We start from the raw sequence: 18251 nt of genomic DNA on the forward strand, positions 1-18251 counted from the left end.
ATTTCTTAAAAGCAACTCTTCTTTCTTGGCATCCCTAATAAAGGCAATGTGATATGCTTAAGAAAGCATCTTTTGGCAAATAGGTGACCATTTCAAAAATGAAAAACTATTAAAGCAGAAATTTTTTTTTCTCGTTCCTTCAAATTCTCCTACACTCTACTGTCACATCATTTGCTTAAAATATAGATCTTATCATGACATGAAAATGCTCAACAACCTTGATGGTTCCCTCTTGCTTACCAACTCAAATCTAACCAAATAGAGTGTTTGAGATCTGATCTGATATCAGTTTACCACTCCAATTATACTCCAAGTACTGGCCTTCACAGAGTAATGTACCAGTCAAAATTTTCTACAGGCATCTGACACTTTTAGCCATCTGTTTTTGCACACATAGTTCCCTTCATTTGGAAAATTCTCTTCTCCAAACCCAAACCTAACGTTCAGATTCTATCCTGCCTTAAAATGTCATCTCAAATAGCCTTTTACCCATTAGACATCCCTGGTCTTCTCAGACACAAGTGATCTATAGGAATGCATTACATATCCCTTGAGAGTGATGAGTTGCCCCGCCCAGAAATTCATGTGGGGTGGATTGTGGTTTTATTTATTTATTTATTTATTTTGGGTAACTCTTCACTTTTTTAACAATCATCTTTGTAACTCTTTAAATGTATTTATCATTTCTCTTAGAGTTGCCTGAGTCTTCACTCCTTTATCTGATTTCAAAGTTTGTCCAATTCGTATATATCATCTCCCTACCCACAACCTCTATCATAATGTGGTTCAAACATTTATGTTGAGTAATTGAATGGTAGTAAATCAGGTTAGAAAACCACAATTTTTAGCAAGACAGCAGACTGAACATTGCTGCAGCAATAAATTAACATTGGTTACACCTGAATTTTTAAATTAGGCATTATTATTCATTATGGGCATAGATGTATATTAATTGTTCAAGTATCCAGTTTCAAATGCAAACTCATTATAAAAAATGTCCCCAAACTACATAATTATCAAAACTGGAAACTGAAATATTCATCATGCCATTCAGTAGAAGCACAAAAATTCTTCCAAGAATTTAATAAAATGTCCCATAGATGCTGTACATTTAAGTCTTAAAATTTTCTTTGCATCACTCTCACATATCTTTTGTTCATTTTTAAAGATTTTTTATATTATTTTAGAAACTATTTTCAGGTATTGAGCATACAAAAGGGACATATTTAATGTGTGCAATTTGATAGGTATTAATATATGTGTATACTGATGGATCCATCAGACTAACCAAGGTAATGAACATATTCATCACACCAAAAGTTTCCCATGTACTTTTGTGTCCCTCTTACCCACCCTCCACTGGTATCCCCAGGCAAAAATTGATCTGGTTTTTTGTCACTATAGATTATTTTTCACTTGCTAGAATTTTGAATAATGGAATCATACAGTGTGTACTTTGACTGTATTTATTTGTCTGACTTCTTTCACTCCATATAATTATCTTTATAGAGATTCATCCATGATTTTATGTGTATCAATTGTTGGTTTTATTGATTGTTGAGTAATATGTCATCATATGTATATAAAATGGTTTGTTTATCCATTTACTTATTGGAAATTTGGGTTGTTTCATTATTTGGCTACTACAAAAGAAGCTGTGAACATTTGTAGCCATGTCTTTGTATGGACATATGCCTTCATTTCTCTGAGGAGTGGAATGACTGAATCATTTGAAAAGTGTATCTTTTAAAAACTTTTTTTCCTGGAACTGTGTATGGTTGATAAGGATCCTAAAATTAATATTAAATTTTATATCTCAACAATAAAGAATAATTAGGACTATATAACAATAAGCAAAATTATGTAAAACTCACTTGAAATCCAAAAGTACAAAATCTGGGATTTACTTACACCCCCTTGAATTATTAGCATCTTGCTCCTATTATCAATGGTGATTAAGAATTAAATGTAATTCTACTGAGTTTGAAATCTTCCTAAAGAATTGCACAACTACAAATGACTCCAAAAACTTTCTTAACCATAGAGTCATATCAAGGTCCTGTTAAAAAAAATTCTCTCAATTTTAAAAAAGTCTTCTGGGCACTTCTCCAGACCTACTGAATCTCTACAAGGAGGGACTCAGAACATTATAACAAATGTCTTAAGTAATTTAATGATCATATACTGATTTGATATAACCTCCCATTTTTTAATGAGAAAACTGGTCTAGAAAAGCAAAATGGGTACAGCTCATGACAGTCAACTTATTAATGAACATTTCACTGGTTTATGTCATACTTGAAGACAGTAGACAGAATAATCCAAGATTCATAATATATTACTTCCACAATAAAAACAGATGGCTATTTTATATAGAATGACAAACAAATGTATTAGATGAGAACACCGATATTATATGAATCACGAAAAAGAAACTAAGTAAAAGTTTGAACTATAGGCAGCATTAAAAAAGCAAACATACGGGGCGCCTGGGTGGCGCAGTCGGTTAGGCGTCCGACTTCAGCCAGGTCACGATCTCGCGGTCCGTGAGTTTGAGCCCCGCGTCGGGCTCTGGGCTGATGGCTCAGAGCCTGGAGCCTGTTTCTGATTCTGTGTCTCCCTCTGTCTCTGCCCCTCCCCCGTCCATTCTCTGTCTCCTTCTGTCCCCCCCCAAAAAAATAAAATAAACGTTAAAAAAAAAAAAGCAAACATATTTGAAGAACTTGCCTAAAAATAGTCAAATAAACAAAAATAACTGTTACATCGTCTTTTATGACCTGTTTTCAGATGTCCCCATATTATCCCTTCTGCTGCGTTCCATTTATTGAGGCAGTCACAGATGCCCACCAAGTTTTAAAGGTGTAGACGGGGGGAAGGCAGAGACACAGGCTCCACCTCTTGACTGAAGGTTGCAAGAACCTGTGGTATTGGAAATGCTGTTGCTGCCACTTTTGGAAAATTCAATTGAAAACAGCAAGACCCTTGTTGAATGTACTCGGGATGACGTTTAACTCGGTACAACCGCAGATAATTTATTTTAGTCTATATAAACATACCCCAGGGGCGCCTGGGTGGCGCAGTCGGTTAAGCGTCAGACTTCAGCCAGGTCACGATCTCGCGGTCCGGGAGTTCGAGCCCCGCGTCGGGCTCTGGGCTGATGGCTCAGAGCCTGGAGCCTGTTTCCGATTCTGTGTCTCCCTCTCTCTCTCTGCCCCTCCCCCGTTCATGCTCTGTCTCTCTCTGTCCCAAAAATAAATAAACGTTGAAAAAAAAAATTAAAAAAAAAAAAACCATACCCCAAAATCAGGCTTAATATAGCATGAAATTGTGTTAATCTAAAAGAGAAACTTAGCCAAATGCATTTTTAAAAAGAATGCTTCTAGCATGGTAAGAATATGTGATTCTTGCTACTCGTTTGGTTATGTCTAATTAATAAATGGATGCATACTTTTGGTTGTAAATGTGTGAGTGAATACAAGGTAGCTATAACCACAGCCGTCTCTTTGCCTGCTAGTGTGTGCATACATGTGTATTTATATATGCACACACAGATATATAAAATATCCTACTAAAGCTAATTCAGGAATATCTTTTTTTTTTTTTTTTTTTTTGAAACTGTTTCTTTTCCAGCAATCTCATTTCCATTTTCCGTTTAAGAGTGCGTGGAAAAAGAGGGACGCCTGGGTGGCTCAGTCGAGCGTCCAACTTTTTGGTTTTTCACTCAGGTTATGATCTCACCGTTCGGGTCCGTTGGCAAGTTCAAGCCCCGCATGGGGCTCCGTGCTGACAATGTGGGGCCTGCTTGGGATTCCCTCTCGTTTTCTTTTTCTCTCTCTCTCTCTCTCTCCCTCTGCCCCTCCCCCTCCCACCCCGCCCTGTGCGCTCTCTCTCTCTCTCTCTCTCTCAAAGTAAATTTAAAAACAAGAGTGTGTAGAAGAAGAGCTTAAGACCACGCAGTGGTTGTTCCTACCCATTCAGTAGCTGGAGCAGTGTCGCTGCAGTCTTGAGGGGCAGGCTGGGCGCTGCACTCCAGCAGGGAACCATGGAAGAGGCCAGAGGACACCTGCAGGCCTTCACTCTCTTCTGTGACCTCAGGTTGAGTTACAGTAAATTTGGGATCCAGAGCAGTCCACTCACCCTGAAATTCTTCCTTGGTCATGGTCATTTCAGCAGCGGCCTGCTCTTCCTTTCCAATCCCTTCAGGATCTCTGCAGACACAGAGATCAAACGTGACCTCACACGGGCACCCACGCAAGACTGTGGCGCGCATGCGTAGAACTTCCCACAGCGGTAGCCACCCTATCAGACCCTCAGAGAGACACGGTAACGTGCACCTGGTGCGGAAGAGAGTCTGTTCTACGGAGCCACGGCGGGCGTGTTAACCTAGGAGGCCACCGTGAGCAGATGGTGCTTAGACCTGGGATCAGTAACCACAGGAAGTCGCGGCTCCCAGAACCTGCCTGGATCTGGTTAGGGAAGGTTCCAGGAGCTACGGGGCCAGCCACAGGAATGGCTCCAGTGGCAGCAACAAACTTCAGGATCGCTGGCCAGTATTCCTGGGGGCTATGACACTGACATTGGTCAGGTTTTCAATGGCAACAATGGCACGAACCACCAGCAGAAGCATCTCTCAGGTTCTCTGCAGATTTATGAGGTAATTCCACGGCTTTTTTTTTTCCCCTTCCCATAATGTACTGCGCTGTTTGGAAGTCAAGGCTGGTGCCACATCAGTGGGTTCCTGCTGCAAGGAAATTGAGCACACCCTCCTCCTTCATTTGCAGGACATTTAGGGCTCCAGACATTGTGAAAATTTCCCTTTAAGTTATGAAGGAAACCCAGACAATGTAATAGGGATCTTCTTCTCTGCATAGCACAGAAAAACGGGAATGTCATTTTTAAAAAAGAAAAGCATTTATATAGTAAAATTAGATTGTGGTCAATTTATATGCAGTGAATATTTTGTAGAAGAGACACAGAATTCTAGATCTGGAAGAACTCTCAGTTCTTTACAGCTAAAGGTCGCTGTTAGGGGCTGAATTGTTTTCCCTCAAAATTCATATGTTGAAGCCCTAATTTCCAGTAGCTTGAATGTGATTGTGTTTATAGAGAGAACCTTTAAAGACGTAATTAAGCTAAAATGAGGCCAATAGCATGGACCCTAACCCGATCTGACTGCTGCCCTTACAATAAGAAATTTGGACATGCAAAGAGATACCCAGGGCCTGTGTGCACAGAGGGACACCCTTGGGAGGACACAGCAAGAGGGCAGCCATCTGCAAGCCAAGGAGAGGCCATAGAAGAAGCCAGCCCTTCCAGCCTTCAGAACTGTGAGCAAATAGATTTCTGTTGTTGAAGCCACCTAGTCAGTGGTAGTTTGTTATGGCAGCCTGATAAACTAACACAGACACTCAATCTACTATTTAAATGCATGAATGGATTTAGAAATCTCTACTTTTCTAAATATTCTACCAAGAGTTTTCTATATGCAAATTTTAAATAAAATGGGGGGGGGGGAGGAGTCTATCCTTTTTTAAAACTTCATGTTTCTCTGAATTTCCTTCCTATACATGTGCCCCTCATGCACACATGTCTGAGGTTCTCCAGCCTTGTGTGTTTGGGACCCTTTTATATGTATATATATTTTTATATGAAATTTATTGGGATCCTTTTATAAAAGACAGTTCTGAGTATATTCAAAGAATGCTATTACCATAATTCTGTAGGAAAAACACAAATGTGGTTTAAGAGGAGAAGTTTTATTATGAAGTCAACTGAAAATTTAAATATCATTTTGGTTATAATTTGTCTTTAAAAAAATGAACAAAGTGCAGTGGTAGGGCCAGAGTATTTGAGACTGGAGTTAATAGCCATGAAAGGCTTTTGTGCTCCTCTGTTATTATAAACACATTGCCCTTTCTGCATGATAATGATGACACTATCACACAGTCATTATTTAAACATAAGCTGGCAGGAGAAATAATACTAACAGAAAGAACACCTCGGCTTCAATTAAAGAAGAAAAAGTATATTCATAGTTTTTTTGAAGTTGCAAGTATTTGTGTCTACTTATGTAGGCATGTTGGTTTGTGTCTGCATATCTGTGTTAATATATTAATTAGGTGAATAAATTAAGCCATTTATGAGCTGTGTTTCCCTGGATATATTCTTTAATCTAAGCCATTTTTCCCTTATCTATAAAATGGGGTTAATATATCTTCAAAGGATGTTGTTGGGGTACTAAATAAGAAAACATGAGCAAAACTTAGTGGTGTGGCTGATACATGCAAGAGATCAATAAATTTAACTATATGCTTTTATTATCATAAAGCTCAGACAGACACTGAATTCCTCAAAGACCTTAGTTATCTTAGGGCCAACAGTATGCCCTAAAGGGTAGACTCTTTATGGGTATTATAGGTTGAATTAAATTATTGTAGGTTGGACTGAACTAAAATAGATAGTATATTACTTTTACACAATGCTTTATATTTCTGATACTTTCTAGAAGTATTCTAATAGTGCAAAAAAAAACCTATCGAACATTATTTTCCAGAGCAAAATAAATTACATTAAGGAATTTAACTCAGTTTGGGCTTGATTCTTATAAACCCAATGCTTTTAAACGATGTGTGGTAAGTAGTCATGTACTGTAAGCAGACATGTTTCAAAGAAAATTAAATAATTTTGTTGATATTCCAGTTTTATTTGTTGGTCAAAATATGTTTTCCTTAGCTATTTAAAGCTGATGAATTTGATTTGTAATCTTAAAAAGCTTCAATCTTTGTTTCTGAAAAATGGCAAAACATTTTGCTAATTTTCAAGTTTCAAGGGTCTGAAATCAGGTCAAGGCTCAAAATTGATAGTGGCACGAGTCCACTCAATTTAGCAAAAGTGTGTTCTCTCTGTTCTTCTCTAAATGTTACAGAGAATTCAGTATCTTTTTTTTTTTTACATTTAAAAAACTGAAACAATAAGCCAAGGATATCAACACATCATGAGCTCATAAGGGGAAAGCCTATTTTAATTATTTTTGTCTTGCACTTGCTGTTTACCATAACAGAGGATTTCTAGAAAGGTGTGCCATACCCACAGAACAGAGAGACTATAATGTAGTGAGGAGATCACTGGGATGGAATTCAGGAATTCAGAATCCAAGCCTAACTTCCTACTTAAAGTCACATCATCTCTGGTAAGTATTGCTAAATTTCTCTGGATCTCAGCCTTCCTTTCTGGACAATAAGGGGTATGATATATATGTGTCCTTCTCTAGGAGGATATGATTATGCTTTGGAAAAAAATGGTGAACACAATTTAAATATGAGAAATTTTTATCTCATATGTCATCTACTACGGCATGCATTTTTTTTTTTTTTGTGAAAGCAAGTTTTGAGTAAGCCAATGCCTATAGACCTTGTATACCTATAGACCTTGTATAAATTTAATAATGTAGTTCTAATATTTACTGCATACCTGCTATGCACCATTTATAGCCTGGCTATCATAAACTAGAAAAATGAAAGAAATTACTGTATAATCTTTAAAATGCCACTACTGGGGCGCCTGGGTGGCGCAGTCGGTTGAGCGTCCGACTTCAGCCAGGTCACGATCTCGGAGTCCGTGAGTTCGAGCCCCGCGTCGGGCTCTGGGCTGATGGCTCAGAGCCTGGAGCCTGTTTCCGATTCTGTGTCTCCCTCTCTCTCTGCCCCTCCCCCGTTCATGCTCTGTCTCTATCTGTCCCCAAAATAAATAAACGTTGAAAAAAAAAATTAAAAAAATAAAAAATAAAAAAAAAATAAAATGCCATTACTAGGTAGTCATTATTATTCTGGTTTGACAGAACAAAAGCCACTAAGGGCATCAGTCCTGTATGTTTGGTCCACATGTATGGGAAAAAGTTCTCTAGTGGGACCAGGGAGCATTATTATTCCCTTTTTAAAGATGGGACTTCTTACACTCAGTAGGGTGATTTGCCCGGAGTCAAAAACAGACGGCTAGTGACAAATACAGACTCCAACACAGACAGATACTGGAAGGTCCATTTAACCTCTGGAGAAAGTGAGGCCCAGAGAGGTTAAAGAATGTGCTCTAAACTTCCCAGGTGGAAAATGGTAGAGCCAGCTTTAAACCCAGGTCTGTTTACTGAAAAGTTAATATTCTTTCCACTAAAAAATGAAACATGTTAGATAAGTGATATGTGCCTCTTCCTTTCATCTAATAAACAGCTGTAAATAAATCATTTTGTGTTTTACAGCTCTCTTGTTCACTTTCCCCCACCTCCTTGGCTACAAAGCCTCTCTCTGCTCGTCCATCTGATTTAGTTGGTCTCCAAAAGTCAAACCTGTGCTATTTTCTTTCCGGAGAGGAAAGCTTATGTAGCATTACACTTTTTTTTTTTTTTTTTTTTGCCAGCTCTGCTTATATTGCTAACAGTTCTTAGGATTATCTTCCTTAATGATGCCAGATCTTTGATGCATTAGATTTAGGAGAACTGCTTCAGCATAAGGATGAATTGACAAAAACTCTTTATTGTAGTTCAGATAGGAAAACTTTGTACCATTGCAAATCAAGATTTTAGCCAACCCTCTTTGTTCGCAATGTCCTATGGTGCCAATATCCTTTAGTGAACCTTCTCCCTAGGAAGTCTTCCTTCTTCAAATACCTTCTTTAGATTCACTGTTAGGTGCTTTAATACCTTGGCTACTTTATTTCTGCTCAATGTAAACTTTTTAGTTTCTCCTTTTCTAGTTAGCACCCTTGGAAACCAGATGAAAGACAGCTTCTCACTTTGCACTGATAGTTGATCAAGATAAACTGACAAACACAAAGGTTACAGAGATGATATTGTACAACCTATACTAAGGTCAGGTAACCAGAAACCCAGTAACGGGGATTAGGGTAAAAATCAGCGCAGATAATCTTCAGCTTCCAATGTTTGCCCTGAAAAGACTCAATGCTAACCTAACTATTTCCTTTGGTCTACATAAAAGAACCTTGTTCCGCTTTCAGAGTCCTTCATTGTCATGAAATCAGTCATTTGAACCAGAGTCCTTAAGGACATTTTCCATGCTGAGCGTACTCCTTTGAAAGGTATCTAATTATCCTATAGTCCTGACAGCTACCCAGCATGCCCTAGGATTTGACAAGTTATTTTCCACCTTTTGACCACACAAGAAAACTCTACAGTGTAAATACTGTAGTATCAGAAATTAACTTACTTCTTAGTCCCTAAATTCTTCTTTTTAACAGCAAAGAATCATTAACAGATGCAGTAAATCATCAAATTAGAAGGATGGGTTTTTAGAGTCACTCAGGCACAAATTAAATCCAAAATTGGTCACTTTCGAGCTCTGTGACCTTGAGTAGTCACTTAACTCCCTGTGGCTTAATTTCCTAATCTGTAAAACAGGGTAATTGTACCCATCTTTAGCTGGATTTGATCATCTTGATTCTCTTTCTCCAAATAATGGCAATGATTAGCAACACCCTATGCATAGATGGTTTACCAACCAAAAAGTAACAATTGTGTTAGGAGTATTGCGAGGATTGTTGTATAGATTACTATGAAGATTAAATAATATATGCAAAGTACTTAGCATTTGGTAAGTGCTCCATAGATAATCATGAACTGACCTCAAGCCAATTTAATATGCACAGCTTTTAGGTTCTTTGTGGTATATTATGTGGCCACCAGATCATACTGAAAGCGAATTACAAACCAAATTTTGTAACACATATAGACCACTGTATTGACAAATAGACACAACTCAGGTCATATAAAATATTCTTTAAAGTTTGATAAAGTCCTAGCTTTTTGTACAGTTAAGTGCTCTCATTAATATCTTGCATGAAATATTTACTCAAGACAAACACGTCATTAGAAATCCTCCCACACCGGTAACTGGAATCAGTCTGTTTACGGCTCAAGTCTCACGCCTCATTTCTACTGCCAAAGGCTTCAGACTTCCTTGAATTCTTATACCCTATTCCTGTCCATGCCTCTAAAGCAATTTTATCCAAACCACGTATCCTGAAGAGCTTTAATTTTACCAGTGAGCCTTTCTTACATTAATGGTGTAAGTCAGTAAGCAAACATTTTCCTGCCTATTTTGCCATATAGTATGCTATTAATGGGTGATATCCGACATTCTTATTTCTAACATATTTCCAACATCTATGAATAAGGTAAATGTGGATGGTATAGATATAGATAATAGAAGTACTGGCATTGATATCTTCTAGAGCATGTAACTTCTAGTTAGAAAGCTAGCTGGCCAGCCCTGGACTGAAATTCTTAAATAGAATACTTACAGCACCTGGGGGATGCACTTTTAATGATATAACACACACAATATCATCCTACATATTTTAAGGCAAAGGAAAGGTATCATAGAAATAATCAGTCCAATTTAAGCATGCCTTTTTTATAAATGAAAAATAAAGTACATATTTAAAAATCAATTGTTATGACAACAATCATCTTACTTTTATCTACTGTCTCACACTGTCTCACCTAGAGTTTAGTTTTCAGAATAAGAAAGGTGGTATCTGGGATTTGCCATGACAGCCTCCATAACATGGAATGGCAGCTTTGAATAGAAACAGAATAAAGCAAAGGAAGGTGGGTGAGGGTGGCTGGTGTATGTGGCTAATGATGACAATGTCTAGGGCTTAGTAGCCATTTTAAGGTTGAATCTCTAAATTTTGAAAGCCCTCTCTTTCCTCAAGGCCTCTGAAGCATAGGTTGAAAACTGGTCAAGATCCCCATAACCTCTACAGATAGGGTCATTGCAAACAGTTTCTAATTGAGGGAAAACACAGACAATGAGGTACATTGTGAACAAATGTCTTTTATCCAAACTTGATAAATGGTCTTTGATAAATGGTCTGATGATGCTGAGAGAGACATGAAAAATCTGCTACTTGTCTAATTAAGTGGCACATCCACTAAAAAAAAAAAAAAAAAAAAAAAAAAAAGGAAAAAAAAGTATCTACAATGCTTATTTCAGACTGTGGAACCCACAATAGTAAAGTTTTCTGTTGCCTAGCCAGCTTAATGTCAAACCCATCCTTTATCACCTACCACTCCTTCAAAAACGAAAGAAAGAAAAAAAATTCCAAATATGTGAGTTTCTCCAATATTTCCTGTTTCTAGTTTTTATAGAAAGAGATAGCAAGGGGAGTTGAATTACATCTTGCCATAGAGCTTTGCAAAGTAGTATATTTATCTATTTCTCTACATTCTATTAGCTGTGCCATTCAAGAGTTGTACAGAAAACACTTGTCAATTAGGAAATAAGCCATGTTCAAAACTTCTCATTTAAGTGATTTGTGAAAGAACACACATTTCAAAAGAAAAATATAAAAAAAAAATATTGCCACAATTGTAGCCATGAATCTCTTTTAAAATCAGATAACTGAAAATGATAGTGTCACTGCCAAAAACACAATGTAAATTAATTTTTCTTATACACATAACAGTTATGAGACACATATGAAAGTCATAACCAGGAAAATTATGCAAAAATGTACAATTAGATGATATATTTTTTAAATGTCATGGAGAAGAGGGATCTCTGGCAAAATATTTCAAGTTGGTAGGTAATATCTCATGGTAGTTAAGCATCTAAAATATATATATATTCAGTAGACCCCTATATACATAGAATATGTAGAACACACATATCATTTAAAAAATCAATTTCAACTTTTCTTCTTCTCTAGAAATCCTTCTCTGAATAATCTTTAAATCATTTGCTTATTAATAATCACTCTTCAAAAATAAATCACTTTTTTTCATATTTTTAAAGATCATTTATTTATTTCAAGAGAGAGAGAGCACGAGCAGGGGAGGGGCAGAAAGAGAGAAAGAGAAAGAATCCCAAGTAGGCTCCGCATTGTTAGCACAGACACTTGAACTCACGAGCCATGAGATCATGACCTGAGTGGAAGTCAAGGGTTGGATGCTTAACTAACTGAGCCACCCAGGCGCCCTGATAATAAATCACTCTTTACTATAAACAAAAGTGCAATATTTACTCTTTGATCTTGATTCCTTAGAAGTAGTGCTTTTGGACTAGCCATAAAGTGTTTCATAAGTCAGTTCTGGAGATATGGAGTCTACCCCCTCATTCAAATTAGCCCTTTGTGGCCTCAGTTTCTTCATCTGTAGATTAACTGTGTAAACTACATTTATCAAAATTGCCTTATAGTTTTAAAAACTATGTGTTCACGGGTCACCTGGGTGGCTCAGTCAGTTGAGTATCCAACTTCGGCTGAGGTCATGATCTCGTGGCTCATGGGTTTGAGCCTTGCGTTGGGCTCTGTGCTGACAGCTCAGAGCCTGGAGCCTGTTTCAGATTCTGTGTCTCCTTCTCTCTTTGCCCCTCCCTTGCTCGCACTTTGTCTCTCTGTCAAAAATAAATAAACATTAAAAAAAATTAAAAACAATGTGTTCATGAAATAACAGCTTCTGTAATCTCTCCGAATTTGAAAATGACAAGCAAAATGTTGATATAACTTAATTGAAATAAGTTTTCCTCTTTTATTAAAAAATAAATTTTGAGTCAAAAAAATATTTGTTAAACTTTTAGTAGCCAATATAATGACATGAAAACATTGTTAACTTTTATCAAGCCCTATTTCATATTCTCTCCCAAGAATGTTCCATCAAATGCCCACAGCTTACTTTACTCTTTTACTCATCACATTGTGACCAATATCCTTTTCCCTTTCACTGAGTGAGGACTCATGTATTACAAATTAATTTTCCCATTAATTGTAAATGTAATTAAGGTTATAAAGAATGAATGGCACTCTGCTTCAAAGAGGAAGTGTTATTTGAACCAGGATTTGAATGATGAAAAGGAGATTTCAGGCAGAAAATAGGAAAAGAGCTACTCCATGATCAAGGAATAATGTGAACACAGGAACAAAGGTGTCAGAGAAAATGTTAAGTCCAACATGGCTAGATGGACAGAAGTGGCTCATACAATAGATGAGTCTAGGGAGCTATAAATATTGTGGCCAAACTGTGAGGAACTTTGGATTTCATTCTCTAGATACTGAGAATCAACATACATTTATAGACAGTGAGGTGATATGACCAGATTATTACAGATGCTACTGAAATGTTGGCACTGAATTTGAAATGGACTGGAAAAAACAAAAACAAGGAGGACCATTGGTGTATCTGTTGAAATAGTTTAAGTGAAATTCTTGAGACTCTGAAGTAGGGCAGTAGATAACAGAAATAGATAATATGTTTTAAAGAAAATTATTAGTCATTTGGAGGTATTCAAAAATATTTGTTAAATTGATTAATGAATGGTACACATGAATAAATGATATGAGTTATCTCCATAAAATTTAACAGTTTTAAATATGCCAGGAAATTCCTTCTCTAGGATCCATTGGATTTCTTTTCTCTCATATTCGTAACAGAATGTTTGAATAAGTTTATAACTTTAGAATTTCTTGGGGCACCTGGATGGCTCAGGCAGTTAAGCATCAGACTCTTGATTTCAGCTCGGGTCATGATCTCATGGTTTGTGGGTTCAAGCCCCGTGCCAGGCTCTGTGCTGACAACATGGAGCCTGCTTGGGATTCTCTCTCTTCCTCTCTGTCCCTCCCCTGCTCATGTTCTCTCTCTTTCAAAATAAATAAATAAACTTAAAAATATTTCTTGATAATCTCAATTTTTCTTTGAATCATATGGTTAATAGCTTCTTGATTACTTGATAAATGTAGAGAATAATGATCTATCTTTATTATAATTATCTCCATGGAACACTAATTCTTTTATTTTGTCAATTTCAAACTCCATTTGATATATGATCAATTTTTATTGACAACATTAAACAGAACATTCTGAGTTAATATAAACATTTCTAGAATTTCACAAGAGTTTAAACAATTTTTTTTATGTTTCACTCATTTTGTGTGTGTGTGAGAGAGAGAGAGAGAGAGAGAGAGAGAGAGAGAAGAGAATGGACGAGGGAGTGGCACAGAGAGAGGGAGACACAGAATACAAAGCAGGCTTCAGGCTCTGAGCCATCAGCACAGAGCCTGATGCCGGGTGGGAACTGCAAGATCATGACCTGAGCTGAAGTGGGACATTTAACCTACTGAGCCACCCAGGTGCCCCAAGAGTTTAAACATTTTTTTTAACATCCTTCTGATTTGGTATTACCCAGGCTCAACTCTTTTCAGGAATGTAATTATTTACTGTTAATTTTTAAATTGGACCTATGATTCATTTTTAGGCACAGTGTAAAGGGAAAAAATCCAACTACCAATAATTTAAGTATTTAGTATCTTTGGCAATATTTGCTAATCTTTGTTCTATAACCGAGAAAAACAATGAACTAAACAAATGGGTTTGATGATATTCCCTGAATACTAAAAAATAGGGTTACTCAAAGAATACTCCATTAACTGATGCTTTTCATCATTTTTAGGGCTGGTAAAATCATACACCTAGAAGGATAAAGGAGGATTTACATTTTTGTAGCTTGGCAACTCCACAGGAAAGAGTTGATCTTTCCAATTAACTTTAGCAGCTAAGTCTCACAGTGGATTTTGATTGGTCCACCTGAGGCGATGTATCCCTACTTTACCAATCTGGGGATTGGACAGGCCTGGGTCATAAACTCACCCCTACAGTGGGGTTGCAGATGAGGGAAACAGAGACTTGTGAATTACAATCCATCCTGAAAGACATGGAATCCATGTGAATTCTACAAAAGAAAGTAGGGTGCTGCTAGCAGAAGAGGAATAGCAAGGTGTGCTGGGCAGATAAAACATGCTTACCATAGTCCACATGCCTGGATTAGTTCAATGCTTTTTCTACTTACTGATTGAGGGACCTTTTAAGAAACTACTTTATCTTGTTGTCCTCAGTTTCCTTATTTATCAAATCGAAAAATTATCTCCCTTACATGATTGTTGTAGGAAGTTAGTGACATAGTATAAGCTAAGAGCCTGGCACAGTCCCTGCCTCAAGCCTGGCATCAGAAACTTAATTAGAACAGAGATTCACTATGTTCTGCTCACTATACTTGACACCGAAGATAAAAAAATGAGTGAGGACAGTCATAGTCGGTGACTTTAATCAAATAATCATACAGACAAATGTTAAACTGCAGCTACTTTGTAAGTGCTACAGAAGAGAAGGAATTCACACTTGAGTTTATAATAAAAGCAGAGCTTACTAAATCAGAAGTTAAGGAAAGCCTGCCTAAGGAAGAGAATATAGAGGATATTGAATTGAGATCTAATGAGAATGAAAAGTTATTTAGGCAAAGAGGAAAGGGTTGAGCAAAGCGATGCAAGTGGAGTCTAAAGGAAGGAGATATGCAGAGGCTCTGAAAGGGTAAGGAACTATGAGGAACAGAGAGAAGGCCCTTGCCTCTGGAGCAGGGGAGCACAAAATGAATGGACTTTGGAGAGGTAGCAAGGGGCCAAACCCTGGAAGCCATGAAGTCTTTGCTAAGGTATGTACTGCTTTATCCCAAGAGCAATGGAAAGTCACCAAAGAGTTTTCAGCAGAGGATGTTGCATGATCAAAGAACAATTCTAATCCTTCTCCATTTCCACCTCCCCCAAAGATGGGAATGGATGGCAACCCTCTGGTCCAGCCTGGTCAAAGAGATTTTAGTTTGGGGTGCCATTTTTGTAAAGAAAGGTACTGAAAATAACATGTGTGTCTAACACAGGGCAGTCACAAAATGGTGAGTGAACAAGAGATGTTTTACATGCATGAGACAAGATTTACAAGACTTACTTGCTAAATGAAAGTTGTTTCTTAACAACAAGTGTTAAGCTCAAAACCAAAAACTGTTTCCAACAATTAATCAGAAACAGCATGATGGACAAAGTAGCAGTGAAAGAATGCAAGCATAGATGAGATCATCATGGAGAGACTTTCTTCCCAATGTACCAAAGTTGAACTCCCTGAACCCTGTAATGGGAAGCTACTATTTCTACAAGAAAATATTCCCCATGTCTCCTTTTCCACTTGGAGCATAGCTCTGCCTCTTGTTCACTTTTAAGTAGCTCCTAGTTTTCTTCTGCTAAGGGACTGGATACTGGCCTGTGTCTCCTCCAAAGGCCTACCTTAAAGGAAGACCTCCATCTTTCTGGCCCACTTTGGACTACCTCATGAGCTTGATGGAGAATCTTCAAATTTTATATGAGCTCTTCCTAATCTCTTTGAGATATGCTTTTTTATTCTCTTGACCTGGTTTCAAATAATATGATTCTACAGCAAAACTGTGATGCAGCAATATGAAGGAAACAAAAAATACAGTTATGGATAAGAAAGTCAGTGATGATATTAATGTAGCTAGGGCCATTGATTGAGCTGTGCAGGTGGGAGGAGGAGACAGAATGGAGAGGGAAAAGAAGGGAAGGAGGGAGGGAGAGAGCGGGTGAGAGTGTACACTATAGGAGATGAATATATTGAGTACTGAGATGAATGACTTAGTTGAATAATAAAAAAAAAAATTGACCTGAATTTATGAGAGTTTTACCCCCTGGGTTCCTTAAACCTGGTCTAATTTATTAGCCTTTCCTTCCTATTGATTTCATAAAATTAATATGGTTAGATTGATGTTTACTGAGCTTTTGTAATTCTACCGACTTCATGATTTTTGTCACGAACACCCTCCTTTAGTACTAGTTATTATTTATGTAATATTATACATTAAACTGTCTTTAAATTGACCCTTCACATTTTTTACTAAGAAACTACTTAGAGTCATCTGATGTGATATATATGTGTATTATATATATACACATTTAAAATGTATACATTTTGATTCATACTCCTCTGATAAAATAAAAATACTAATCTGTGTACCATCCTGGGAACCTTTACAGTTATGCATGTTACACTGTTATACCTATGATTTGAGACAAGGTCATATAGCCTGCAGCACAATCTGAAACAACCTTGTTCATACTCATTTCCATTAGAGTATAATAATACATTTCAGGAGTGTAGATCCTTTAGACATAATATATATGCAAGTGTTTGGAAGATTTTTTGGCATAGCAAAATTACCCCGAAGGGCTGGTTGTGTTAAGATTGGGATTACCGGGGAGGAGTCAACAATTAAATGATTGTCTAGTACTGTCATACTTGCTTCTGTTTTCAGGCTTCTTTCCACTTCTGCTTAAAATGATTTGCAGCACTATTCTGATTGAAAGTAAAAACGATCATTTAATAACTGTGAACTTTTCTTGTGTCCTTTTTTTCAAACATTTATTTTCATAATTATGGAGGGGTAAGTAGTCTTCTCAGTGGGAGCTCTAGCCTCCTGGAGCAAAGCACTTGCTGAAGGCTGCATAATGACATACGAAGTTCACATTTCCAAGTCCCCAGAGTCCTTTGCCATTAAGTGAATGCAGTAGTCAGAATAATGACCCCCCAAAAATGTCAAATCCTAATTCCTGGAACTTGTGCATATGTTATGTTACATGGCAAAGGGGAATTAACATTGCAAAGAGTATTAATGTTGTTAATCAGCTAACTTTAAAATAGGAAGATTTTCCTAGAGTATTCTGGTGGACATAATGTAAGCACAAGGTCTTTGGAAGTAGGAGAGTCCAAAGGGAAAGTCAGAGTGGTTTGATGTGAAAACTCAACTCACCTTTACCGATGAAGATGAAGGAGGCTATGAGCCAAAGGATGTGGACAACTTCTAGAAGCCAAAAAAGGCAAGACAAGGGATTTTCCCCTAGAGCTTCTGTAAGGAATGCAGCATTGCCAACACTTAGCCCAGTGAAATCCATCTTGGACTTCTGACCTTCAACGTGTAAGATAATAAATTTGTGTTGCTTCAAGCCATTAAACTTGTGGTTGTTACAGCATCCATAGAAAACTAACACAGTGAGCCTCAACTTTTTTAAAAGTTTTGTTTAATGTTTATTTATTTTTGAGAGAGAGAGAGACAGAGTGTGAGTGGGGGAGGGGCAGGGAGCAAGGGAGACAGAATCTGAAGCAGGCTCCAGGCTGTCAGCACAGAGCCAGACATAGGGCTTGAACTCACAAACTACGAAATCGTGACCTGAGCCAAAGTCAGATCTTAACCAACTGAGCCACCCAGGCACCCTGTGAGCTTCAACTTTTACCTAGTTTCTTGATCCCTAATGGTTATAAGTTTGGCATATCATTTTTTAACAAAAGTACACTGAACTAATTAATGCAAATTTGGAATCCTCTCATTAAAATACCTAATTCCTAAATTTAT

The 18251-nt window shown here is 37.3% G+C and overlaps 1 pseudogene; it reads right to left on the minus strand.

Annotated features, from left to right (window-relative positions):
* Positions 1-3943: 3943 nt before the first annotated feature.
* On the minus strand, positions 3944-17793 carry LOC121040056 (40S ribosomal protein SA-like; annotated as a pseudogene).
* Between the last annotated feature and the right edge of the window lie 458 nt (positions 17794-18251).

This window comes from Herpailurus yagouaroundi, unplaced genomic scaffold (genome assembly GCF_014898765.1).
Source record: "Herpailurus yagouaroundi ecotype Mexico unplaced genomic scaffold, PumYag 182, whole genome shotgun sequence".
Classification (NCBI taxonomy): Eukaryota; Metazoa; Chordata; class Mammalia; order Carnivora; family Felidae; genus Herpailurus; species Herpailurus yagouaroundi.